The sequence below is a fragment of the Rhinoderma darwinii genome, chromosome 7 (assembly GCF_050947455.1).
Source record: "Rhinoderma darwinii isolate aRhiDar2 chromosome 7, aRhiDar2.hap1, whole genome shotgun sequence".
NCBI classification, from domain to species: domain Eukaryota; kingdom Metazoa; phylum Chordata; class Amphibia; order Anura; family Rhinodermatidae; genus Rhinoderma; species Rhinoderma darwinii.
In genome coordinates, this window is record NC_134693.1 from 137,495,507 (window position 1) to 137,508,853 (window position 13,347).

Consider the following 13,347-nt stretch of genomic DNA (forward strand, 5'->3'; position numbering starts at 1 on the left):
TTTTGTTGCACTGGGTATATACAAATCAGTAAGCCGTAGCCTTGTAATTCTGCATCTTCCTGCCGCAGGATCTATCGGAGGTACGCAGCAATCACTCATAATATTCTTCTTCCATACGGTATAATTATAAAACGTCCCTATGAGATACTTAATTGTTCTGCGTTAGTTACTTGATCGGACATAATGGGAGGGAAATTCCTGCTTGAGAGAAGATATCGGTAACTGCAGGTCAATAAAAAGAGATAATAAATGTTATCTGTGATAATAAGATAGCTGGGGTGTGAGCTACTGATGCAGGAAACACTTAAAGGGGATGTCCACTTCTCAACACCATCTAAGAATGAATCTACATAAAAAGTAGTGTCACTATGAATATATTGTAGATTGCACTGATCCTGAGTTACATCCTGTATTATACTCCAGAGCTGCACTCACTATTCTGCTGGTGGAGTCACTGTGTACATACATTACATTACTTATCCTGTACTGATCCTGAGTTACATCCTGTATTATACTCCAGAGCTGCAATCACTATTCTGCTGGTGGAGTCACTGTGTACACACATTACATTACTTATCCTGTACTGATCCTGAGTAACATCTTGTATTATACTCCAGAGCTGCACTCACTATTCTGCTGGTGGAGTCACTGTGTACAGACATTACTTATCCTGTACTGATCCTGAGTTATATCCTGTATTATACTCCAGAGCTGAGCTCACTATTCTGCTGGTGGAGTCAATGTGTACATACATTACATTACTTATCCTGTACTGATCCTGAGTTACATCCTGTATTATACTCCAGAGCTGCATTCCCTATTCTGCTGGTGGAGTCACTGTGTACATACATTACATTACTTATCCTGTACTGATCCTGAGTAACATCCTGTATTATACTCCAGAGCTGCCTTCACTATTCTGCCAACAATCTAATATGTCTGGGGGCACCCAACTTTACCCCGATTTCTGCTGTCAGGAAAAGAAAGGATCATGCAGATTGTATATTGACATGCTTAATTCTTTACCCCTAGAGATAAGCAGAGTCGCTGTATGGCAGACGCCTATCTCCATTTCCTTAAACGCCTGACCACTTACATGTATTCTGGTTATCTGATGTGGCATGGGAGGTTGGCACAAAGAGAAAGCAATTTCAGCTGCTGTACTTCGCTGTGGGGGGTGTCTGTAAAGGTGAGGCCCCTAAGTGGTAGACAATTGCCCTCTTTTGCCCTCGCTGTAATCCTGCCCTGCTTGGCACAGATCTGAGGGTCATTTTTGCTACTCTGGGAGATCTCCATGTCACAAGGAACGTGTGATGCAGATCAGCGAGTATGTAAATTATTCCAAGATGTTACATTTCATAAAGGGTTAAGACTTGGCGTAATCTTCATAGATCTGATCACCGGGGTTGTGTGATCCTCCAGATCGTTGCCATTATATACCATATGTACTCCAATAATCGTTATGCAGCGTGACCTCTGCCTGACCTTCCCCCTCTGCGTCAGAAATTTTGCACACGTTGCCAGGATCCTCTCGCTCTGGGATGCCGTTCGTTTGACTTCCAACATGGCTTATTTATTGAAAACATCAATTTTGTAGCTCTATTCTTGTATACCAGTATCGTGGCGGCTTTATGAGGAGAATTGCGCTATATCAGCCCCCAGGAGTCGCTTTGTACAGAGATCTGTTCGGCATGTAAGAAAAAAACAAAAATCAAAATATGTTAACATGTTCTAGGTGCAGGTATGATGAATAGGAAATGTGAGATACTTTCTGAGGTGTGAGCTGCTGATTAGGCAATCTTTAGCTAAATAATTCACAATTCTGCAGGCTTCAGAGCTGAAATCTCACAGCATTCTCCATTTGTTCAGTATACGCACAGAGATTGCTCTGGAGATATGGATTTTGGGAAGTGTTAACTGTACACCAGGCACTGTTCATAAATTTAATGTTGGAAAATCTACTAACTACCTCCACCTCTAAATTATATGAGCTCAGCTAAGCTGTTAAGGGGTGTGTCTGTCAATATACTTGCTGACTGTTTCCAATAGCAATCAGGAGAATAGTGAGTTCAGCTCTGGATCAGCATCTGTACAAGATAAGTAATGTAATGTATGTACACAGTGACTGCACCAGCAGAATAGGGATTCTTGTACATAGGGGTCAGTATTATAGTAGTTATATTCTTGTACATAGGGGTCAGTATTATAGTAGTTATATTCTTGTATATAGGGGGCAGTATTGAGTAGTTATATTCTTGTATATAGGGGGCAGTATTGAGCAGTTATATTCTTGTATATAGGGCGCAGTATTATAGCAGTTATATTCTTGAATATAGGGGGCAGTATTATAGTAGTTATATTCTTGTATATAGGGGTCAGTATTATAGTAGTTATATTCTTGTATATAGGAGCAGTATTATAGTAGTTATATTCTTGTATATAGGAGCAGTATTATAGTAGTTATATTCTTGTATATATGAGGCAGTATTATAGTAGTTATATTCTTGTATATAGGGGCAGTATTATAGTAGTTATATTCTTGTATATAGGGGCAGTATTATAGTACTTATATTCTTGTATATAGGGAGCAGTATTATAGTAGTTATATTCTTGTATATAGGGGTCAGTATTATAGTAGTTATATTCTTGTATATAGGAGGCAGTATTATAGTAGTTATATTCTTGTATATAGGAGCAGTATTATAGTAGTTATATTCTTGTATATAGGAGCAGTATAATAGTAGTTATATTCTTGTATATAGGGGTCAGTATTATAGTAGTTATATTCTTGTATATAGGAGCAGTATTATAGTAGTTATATTCTTGTATATAGGGAGCAGTATTATAGTAGTTATATTCTTGTATATAGGGGGCAGTATTATAGTAGTTATATTCTTGTATATAGGGGGCAGTATTATAGTAGTTATATTCTTGTATATAGGGGGCAGTATTATAGAAGTTATATTCTTGTATATAGGGGGCAGTATTATAGTAGTTATATTCTTGTATATAGGGGTCAGTATTATAGTAGTTATGTTCTTGTATATAGGGGCAGTATTATAGTAGTTATATTCTTGTATATAGGGGCAGTATTATAGTAGTTATATTCTTGTATATAGGAGCAGTATTATAGTAGTTATATTATTGCATATAGGGGCAGTATTATAGTAGTTATAGTCTTGTATATAGGGAGCAGTATTATAGTAGTTATATTCTTGTATATAGGGGCAGTATTATAGTAGTTATATTCTTGTATATAGAGGCTGTATTACAGTAGTTATATTCTTGTATATAGGGGCAGTATTATAGTAGTTATATTCTTGTATATAGGGGCAGTATTATAGTAGTTATATTCTTGTATATAGGGGGCAGTATTATAGTAGTTATATTCTTATATATAGGGGCAGTATTATAGTAGTTATATTCTTGTATATAGGAGCAGTATTATAGTAGTTATATTCTTGTATATAGGAGCAGTATTATAGTAGTTATATTATTGTATATAGGGGCAGTATTATAGTAGTTATATTCTTGTATATAGGGGGCAGTATTATACTAGTTATATTCTTTACTTTGGGGCAGTATTATAGTAGTTATATTCTTTACTTTGGGGCAGTATTATAGTAGTTATATTCTTTACTTTGGGGCAGTATTATAGTAGTTATATTCTTTACTTTGGGGCAGTATTATAGTAGTCCTAATCTGTGCTTATGCAATGTAAATATTACTTGTTAATTCTAGAAAAAAAACTTTCTGTGTACTATATTCACTTGAATAAGTGGTCCAAATAAGGTTGTGTTGTGTTTGATGGAGATACAGTACTGGAGCCTCAAAGTGCTTTAATCGTATCTCGTTACCCTAATTATGCTGTTTAATATGTTACATTTGAAAATAATCAGTTTTCATATTTACTTACAGGTTCTCTATGAACCAAAAGATGTTACTGTCACAAGAGTTGCCTATTGAAGCCTTTGGCCAAAAAGATGGAAGCCAACAATGTAAGCAGTGATCAATGCAGGTGATAAAATGTAAAAAAAAATATACAAAATAAAAAATGATTTTAATATAAAACACTGTCCGCTTTGTTTCACCTTTGCATTTTTCGTACAGTGTTGTCATCCCTTGAAGACATATTAGCTTGGTGTTAACATCATTGACTACCGATGTAGAATATAATAAATGACTCCACGACACAAATAATCAGGAACACAAATCAATGCGCTGATTAATGCCTCTGCCATTTCGGACAACTCTTTACCCCTGAAAAACGATAACTGTATTTACACTCGTGGGAGCCTCCGGACAGAAGCTCAGCGTTGGAGACAGGACTCACCCAGCCGTGTCCACCTGCTCATTATCAGCCAATTCAAGTGGATTGTGATCGACTCTTAATCCTCACGTAGCAGAATGACCGAGACCGAGGTCAGAACAGAACACAGATATGGTGATGATGTAAAAACCCACTCAGTTAAAGGGATATTACGCTTAAATCAACAGGAAACCGCAATAATTTAGTAGGTCCTCAAGGGTTACATGATTTTTTGGATGTCTATTTATGTCTATATAGGAACATGAAATATATGGAATATTGTATCCCAGCTATACGGCTGTGCAGATATAATCTGATTAACTCAGAACTGTAGGACCCCTTTAAAGGGCTTTTCCATCCCTTTTTATATGGGGGTTATCATTGTGGCAGTAATAACAAGCCTATACATTAAATGCATGCCAATTGAGGTTAGTGGGCGCTTTGGCTTTCCCAGGCAATATCAGCTGAACACGAGGGAATCTAGTCAAAGGCGTAGCTAGGCATTCATGCAACCGGCAAATAGGCAGTTTGGCGCCCCCTATCTAAAAAACTCTGCAAATATTTATATTTTACTGCGCAATTCCTCTATAAGGTAAATAATAAATATATTAAACAGCATAGAGCCCAATACTGCCCCCTGTGGTACCCAATAAAAAGTTGTGTGGGGCCCAAAAATATTTTTCATAGTTTTTTTTTACCAATTTACTGAAAAAAATAAATAATAATAATTACACCAATGAAGCCTTCTGATTCAGAGTTCAGGGGACATGGGTGATGTTTCCAGCTTGGACACAACTTGGGATGCAAGGAACAGGAATGATCATCCCAGATACTTTATGAGACTGGTGGAGGTTCAAAATGGTGCAGGTTCTGGAGCAAATGTCCTTTTCCCCCTGCTTATAGTCCATTCCCGATGCCGAAGGGTCCGGAAGAAAAATGCTAAAAATGGTGATGTCTCCTTTAAGACTTTTCACTTACCCTGACCGTTGCATATTATAATGTTATTACGCTCCGCCGCATCTTTAGACGTCTCTTGCTAACACGATGATAAATATTCCAATTGAAATGATTGTCTGTCCCCCGAGCAGATTACCGTTTTCACTAATATTATTTGCTTGTGTTGACATAGAAGTTTTTATTATCTCATTGATTGACAAATGTGAAATGAAAGGGATAAAAAAAAAAATCTTCTTATATCTCTCGCCGATGTTTCCTCTTCTTCTTCTTCTCAGCAAGAATCCAGTAGAGCAGCTCTGAGGTAGAAGACAAGAAAAGTCAATTGTAACAGAAACTGTTCATTGTAGAACTGCGGCCATTTTTTTAAAGGGAAGGAGGTAAATTTTTTCCAAATATTTTCAGATAGTGAAGGTTGGAGAAATTAGAGGGGGATCCTATTTCAAGAGTGAGCTGATCTTGTGAGTTGCATAGTGGAAAGATCAAGGTCCCAGCAGCACTGAGTATTTCAGGAGAGGGGAGTGTGTGGATCTTGTGGGAGGTTACAGACTGAGAGTTACATGGTAGCAATAACCAGGTTCCCAGCAGCACATAGTATTTCAGGAGAGGAGTGTGCTGATCGTGTGGGAGATTATAGACTGAGTTATACAGTGGAAAGAGCAAGGTCCCCAGCAGCACTGAGTATTTCAGAAGTGCACTGATCTTTTGGGAGGTCATAGACTAAGAGTTACATAGTGGAAGGATCAAGGTCCCCAGCAGCACTGAGTATTTCAGGAGAGGAGATTGTGTGGATCTTGTGGGAGGTTACAGACTGAGAACTACATAGTAGTAGGAACCAGGTTCCCAGCAGCACTGAGTATTTCAGGAGAGGAGTGTGCAGATCTTGTGGGAGGTTATAGACTGAGTTACATAGTGGGAAGAGCAAGGGTCCCAGCAGCACATAGTATTTCAGGAGAGGAGTGTGCGGATCTCGTAGGAGGTTATAGACTGAGTTACATAGTGGGAAGAGCAGGGTCCCCAGCAGCACTGAGTATTTGAGGAGTGTAGTGTGCGGATCTTGTAGGAGGTTATAGACTGAGAGATGCCTAGTGGAATGAGCAGGGTCCCCAGCAGCACTGAGTATTTCAGGAGTGTAGTGTGCGGATCTTGTAGGAGGTTATAGACGGAGTTACATAGTGGGAAGAGCAGGGTCCCCAGCAGCACTGAGTATTTCAGGAGTGTAGTGTGCGGATTTTGTAGGAGGTTATGGACTGTTACATAGTGGGAAGAGCAGGGTCCCCAGCAGCACTGAGTATTTCAGGAGTGTAGTGTGCGGATCTTGTAGGAGGTTATAGACTAAGTTACATAGTGGGAAGAGCAAAGGTCCCAGCAGCACTGAGTATTTCAGGAGCGTAGTGTGCTGATCTTGTGGGAGGTCATAGACTGAGAGATGCCTAGTGGAATGAGCAGGGTCCCCAGCAGCACTGAGTATTTCAGGAAAGGAGAGTGTGCGGATCTTGTTGGGTGTGGTGACCAATCATTTAATTATATGCCGGGAAGTGATGAAACAGCAGAGTTGTCGCATTATGAGGGGATATCCGGACCATGTTGTTTTGTAGATGAATATCATTAAACCGTGCTCAGCAACCTGTGGCTGTTGTCAGGACATGCTGGGAGTTGTAGTCTCGCTCCAGCTGGAGAGCCGCAGTTTTCTGATCTTTGCTGTAAAACACATAATTGGGATTGAACTTCTGCAAAAACGGATATTGACACTTAAGGCGATGCTGTCGGGGTGATTGATAACGTGTAAGATAAAAGATGTCACGGCTTTAAGACAAGACCCGGCATTGATGCCGCCATGAGACGCCGCCGCTGACACATTTACATCTTCTGCCAGAGTTTAGAGAAACACTTTTCTGGAATGGAAACCTTCTAATTTAACGTGAACACAACAGGCAGCTCTTAATGAGCCGCAATTCAACAAGGAAATTACCACCTACCCCTCCGATAAAGTGGCGAGGACGTGAAATTTTAGACACTTCTTGGCTTTCAATGATCAACTAAATTAAATGATTTGTAGTGTTATCAGAGGGTAAAGCTGCATCTTCTGCCACCGTGTACCAACACACGACACCCTGCCAGCTCTCCGCATCCGTAATACAGCTTAGGCTCAGTTCACATCTCGTCTCGTGCACACGTTTCTGGTATACGAAAGTTACAAAGTTACAAAAACATGTACATTTGTAACATACGCTCACGTTTTCTTGTAATGTACGTCGTATACGTTTTTATACGTTTGTGACGGTTCTTCTAAAAACACTTTTTTTGTTCTTGAGCAAAATCAAACTTTGTAAAGTTAAGATTTCCCAGGTGACAAAAAAGTATACATTTTACGTATTCAAACATAGGGCTTAAGATTGCATATGTCGTCCATACATCGCCATTGAATCCAATACTAATAAAAACGTATACGTGTGGTTTACTTTCTGAAAATTACTGAAAAGCATAGTAGACTACACTTTTTAGGACATGGAAAAAGAAGGATAGAACACAAGCACGCAAAACGTATGCACAAACTACACCATTAGGGCAACCGTTCTGACCTTAGAAATCAATGTGCGCATTCGTGACCGGCGCTCCATTCATTTCTATGGGGCTACCGGACACACAAGCCGGACACACAAGCCGGACACAGACCCTGGAAGTCCCACTTCGCTTTCCCTTTCTCCTTATCGCTGGGGGTCCAGCATTCGGACCCCCAGTGATCACACATATATCCCATGTCCTATGGATACATGTGTTTTGTGGGACAACCCCTTTAAGGGCAGGAGCCTGGAGATCTGCTATTACCCATGTATATAATTGTGATAAAACCAATGTAAATAATATGTGCTAGTCTGTGGAGGGAGGGGGAATATACCAACTATTATAATGCTTTTGATGTACAAGAATATAACTACTATAATACTGCCCCCTATATACAAGAATATAACTACTATAATACTGCCCCCTATATACAAGAATATAACTACTATAATACTGCTCCTATATACAAGAATATAACTACTATAATACTGCCCCCTATATACAAGAATATAACTACTATAATACTGCCCCCTATGTACAAGAATATAACTACTATAATACTGCTCCTATATACAAGAATATAACTACAATACTGCTCCTATATACAAGTATATAACTACTATAATACTGCCTCTATATACAAGAACATAACTATAATACTGCTCCTATATACAAGAATATAACTACTATAATACTGCCTCCTATATACAAGAATATAACTACTATAATACTGCTCCTATATACAAGAATATAACTACTATAATACTGCCCCTATATACAAGAATATAACTATAATACTGCTCCTATATACAAGAATATAACTACTATAATACTGCCCCCTATATACAAGAATATAACTACTATAATACTGCCCCTATATGCAAGAATATAACTACTATAATACTGCTCCCTGTATACAAGAATATAACTACTATAATACTGCTCCTATATACAAGAATATAACTACTATAATACTGCCCCCTATATACAAGAATATAACTACTGTAATACTGCCCCTATATACAAGAATATAACTACTATAATACTGCCCCTATATACAAGAATATAACTACTATAAGGGCGGGTTCACACATGGCGGAATTTCACTTAAATTCCGCTGCGGACACTCCGCAGCGTTAATCCGCAGCGGAGCCGTTTCTCCATTGACTTTCACTTTAATTTAGCAGTGTTCGTTTACACGATGCGTACAATTCCGCTGCGGAGCATAGGCTGCGGAGCGGAATTTGGTGTCCGCAGCATGCTCTGTCTGTTGCGGAGCAGTGGCGGACTGGTTGCGGACTCATGGCGGAATTTCTCCATTGACTTCAATGGAGAGTCAAAATTCCGCAATGAAGTCCGCAGATCTTATGTGTGCTGCGGAGCGTATTGTTTTTACTACCATGACATTTCTTCATTCTGGCTGGACCTATGTATTTCTAGGTCTACAGCCAGACTGAGGAAGTCAATGGGGCTCCCGTAATGACGGGAGCGTTGCTAGGAGACGTCTGTAAATAGTCACTGTCCAGGGTGCTGAAAGAGTTACGCGATCGGCAGTAACTGTTTCTGCACCCGGGACAGTGACTACCGATCTCAATATACATGTATCTGTAAAAAAACATATAAGTTCATACTTACCGAGAACTCCCTGCGTCTGTCTCCAGTCCGGCCTCCCAGGATGACGTTTCATTCTAAGTGACGGCTGCAGCCAATCACAGGCCAAGCACAGGCTGCAGCGGTCACATGGACTGGAGCGTCATCCAGGGAGGTCGGGCTGGATGCCGAAAGAGGGACGCGTCACCAAGACAACGGGCGGTAAGTATGAATTTCTTTGACTTTCACTAGGGAAAGTGCTGTCCCTTCTCTCTATCCTGCACTGATAGGGAGAAGGGAAGCACTTTTCCTGCAGTCCGCAGCGGCCAGTCCGCATCAATTTTCTGCACATTTTGTGCAGATCCGCAGCCGTAATCCGCAACCCGGATTAGGTGCGGCATTGATGCGGACAGTTGCGGAGGAATTCCGCCATGTGTGGTCATGCCCTAATACTGCCCCCTATATACAAGAATATAACTACTATAATACTGCTCCTATATACAAGAATATAACTACTATAATACGGCCCCTATATACAAGAATATAACTACTATAATACTGCCCCCTATATACAAGAATATAACTACTATAAGGGCATGACCACACATGGCGGAATTCCTCCGCAACTGTCCGCATCAATGCCGCACAGAATCTGCGTTGCAGATTCTGCAGCGGATCTGCACAAAATGTGCAGAAAATTGATGCGGACTGGCCGCTGCGGACTGCAGGAAAAGTGCTTCTCTTCTCCCTATTCAGTGCAGGATAGAGAGAAGGGACAGCACTTTCCCTAGTGAAAGTCAAAGAAATTCATACTTACCGCCCGTTGTCTTGGTGACGCGTCCCTCTTTCGGCATCCGGCCCGACCTCCCTGGATGACGCTCCAGTCCATGTGACCGCTGCAGCCTGTGCTTGGCCTGTGATTGGCTGCAGCCGTCACTTACACTGAAACGTCATCCTGGGAGGCCGGACTGGAGACAGACGCAGGGAGTTCTCGGTAAGTATGAACTTATATGTTTTTTTACAGATACATGTATATTGAGATCGGTAGTCACTGTCCCGGGTGCAGAAACAGTTACTGCCGATCGCGTAACTCTTTCAGCACCCTGGACAGTGACTATTTACAGACGTCTCCTAGCAACGCTCCCGTCATTACGGGAGCCCCATTGACTTCCTCAGTCTGGCTGTAGACCTAGAAATACATAGGTCCAGCCAGAATGAAGAAATGTCATGGTAGTAAAAACAATACGCTCCGCAGCACACATAAGATCTGCAGACTTCATTGCGGAATTTTGACTCTCCATTGAAGTCAATGGAGAAATTCCGCCATGAGTCCGCAACCAGTCCGCCACTGCTCCGCAACAGACAGAGCATGCTGCGGACACCAAATTCCGCTCCGCAGCCTATGCTCCGCAGCGTAATTGTACGCATCGTGTAAACGAACACTGCTAAATTAAAGTGAAAGTCAATGGAGAAACGGCTCCGCTGCGGATTAACGCTGCGGAGTGTCCGCAGCGGAATTTAAGTGAAATTCCGCTATGTGTGAACCCGCCCTAATACTGCCCCCTATATACAAGAATATAACTACTATAATACTGCCCCTATATACAAGAATATAACTACTATAATACTGCCCCTATATACAAGAATATAACTACTATAATACTGACCCCTATATACAAAAATATAACTACTATAATACTGCCCCCTATATACAAGAATATAACTACTATAATACTGCCCCTATGTACAAGAATATAACTACTATAAGACGGCCCCTCTATACAAGAATAAAACTACTATAATACTGCTCCTATATACAAGAATATAACTGCTATATAACTGCCCCTATATACAAGAATATAACTACTATAACACTTCCCCCTATATACAAGAATATAACTACTATAATACTGCTCCTATATACAAGAATATAACTACTATAATACTGCCCCCTATATACAAAAATATAACTACTATAATACTGCTCCTATATACAAGAATATAACTACTACAATACTGCTCCTATATACAAGAATATAACTACTATAATACTGCCCCTATATACAAGAATATAACTACTATAATACTGCCCCTATATACAAGAATATGACTACTATAATACTGCTCCTATATACAAGAATATAACTACTATAATACTGCTGCTATATACAAGAATATAACTACTATAATACTGCTCCTATATACAAGAATACAACTACTATAATACTGCCCCCTATATACAAGAATATAACTACTATAATACTTCCCCCTATATACAAGAATATAACTACTATAATACTGCCCCCTATATACAAGAATATAACTACTATAATACTGCTCCTATACACAAGAATATAACTACTATAATACTGCTCCTTATATACAAGAATATAACTACTATAATACTGCCCCTATACACAAGAATATAACTGCTATAATACAGCCTCCTATATACAAGAATATAACTACTATAATACTGCCCCCTATATACAAGAATATAACTACTATAATACTGCCCCTATATACAAGAATATAACTACTATAATACAGCCTCCTATATACAAGAACATAACTACTATAATACTGCCCCTATATATAAGAATATATCTACAATAATACTGTGCCTATATTCAAGAATATAACTACTATAATACTGCCCCCTATATACAAGAATATAACTACTATAATACTGCCCCCTATGTACAAGAATATAACTACTATAATACTGTCCCCTATATACAAGAATATAACTACTATAATACTGCTCCTATATACAAGAATATAACTACTATAATACTGCCCATATATACAAGAATATAACTACAATAATACTGCTCCTATATACAAGAATATAACTACAATAATACTGCCCCCTATATACAAGAATATAACTACTATAATACTGCTTCTATATACAAGAATATAACTACTATAATACTGCTCCTATATACAAGAATATAACAACTATAATACTGCCCCTATATATAAGAATATATCTACAATAATACTGCTCCTATATACAAGAATATAACTACTATAATACTGTCCCCTATGTACAAGAATATAACTACTATAATACTTTCTCCTATATACAGGAATATAACTACTATAATACTGCCCCTATATACAAGAATATAACTACTATAATACTGCCCCTATATACAAGAATGTAACTACTATAATACTGCTTCTATATACAAGAATATAACTACTATAATACTGCTCCTATATACAAGAATATAACTACTCAATACTGCCCCTATATACAAGAATATAACTACTATAATACTGCCCCTATATACAAGAATATAACTACTATAATACTGCACCTATATACAAGAATATAACTACTATAAGACTGCCCCTATATACAAGAATATAACTACTATAATACTGCTCCTATATACAAGAATATAACTACTATATAACTGCCCCTATATACAAGAATAGAACTACTATAACACTGCCCCCTATATACAAGAATATAACTACCATACTACTGCCCCTATATACAAGAATATAACTACTATAATACTGCTCCTATATACAAGAATAGAACTACTATAACACTGCCCCCTATATACAAGAATATAACTACTATACTACTGCCCCTATATACAAGAATATAGCTACTATAATACTGCCCTATATACAAGAATAGAACTACTATATTACTGCCCCTATATATAAGACTATATCTACAATAATACTGCTCCTATATACAAGAATATAACTACTATAATACTGCTCCTATATACAAGAATATAACTACTATATAACTGCCCCTATATACAAGAATAGAACTACTATAACACTGCCTCCTATATACAAGAATATAACTACTATAATACTGCCCCTATATACAAGAATATGACTACTATAATACTGCTCCTATATACAAGAATATAACTACTATAATACTGCTGCTA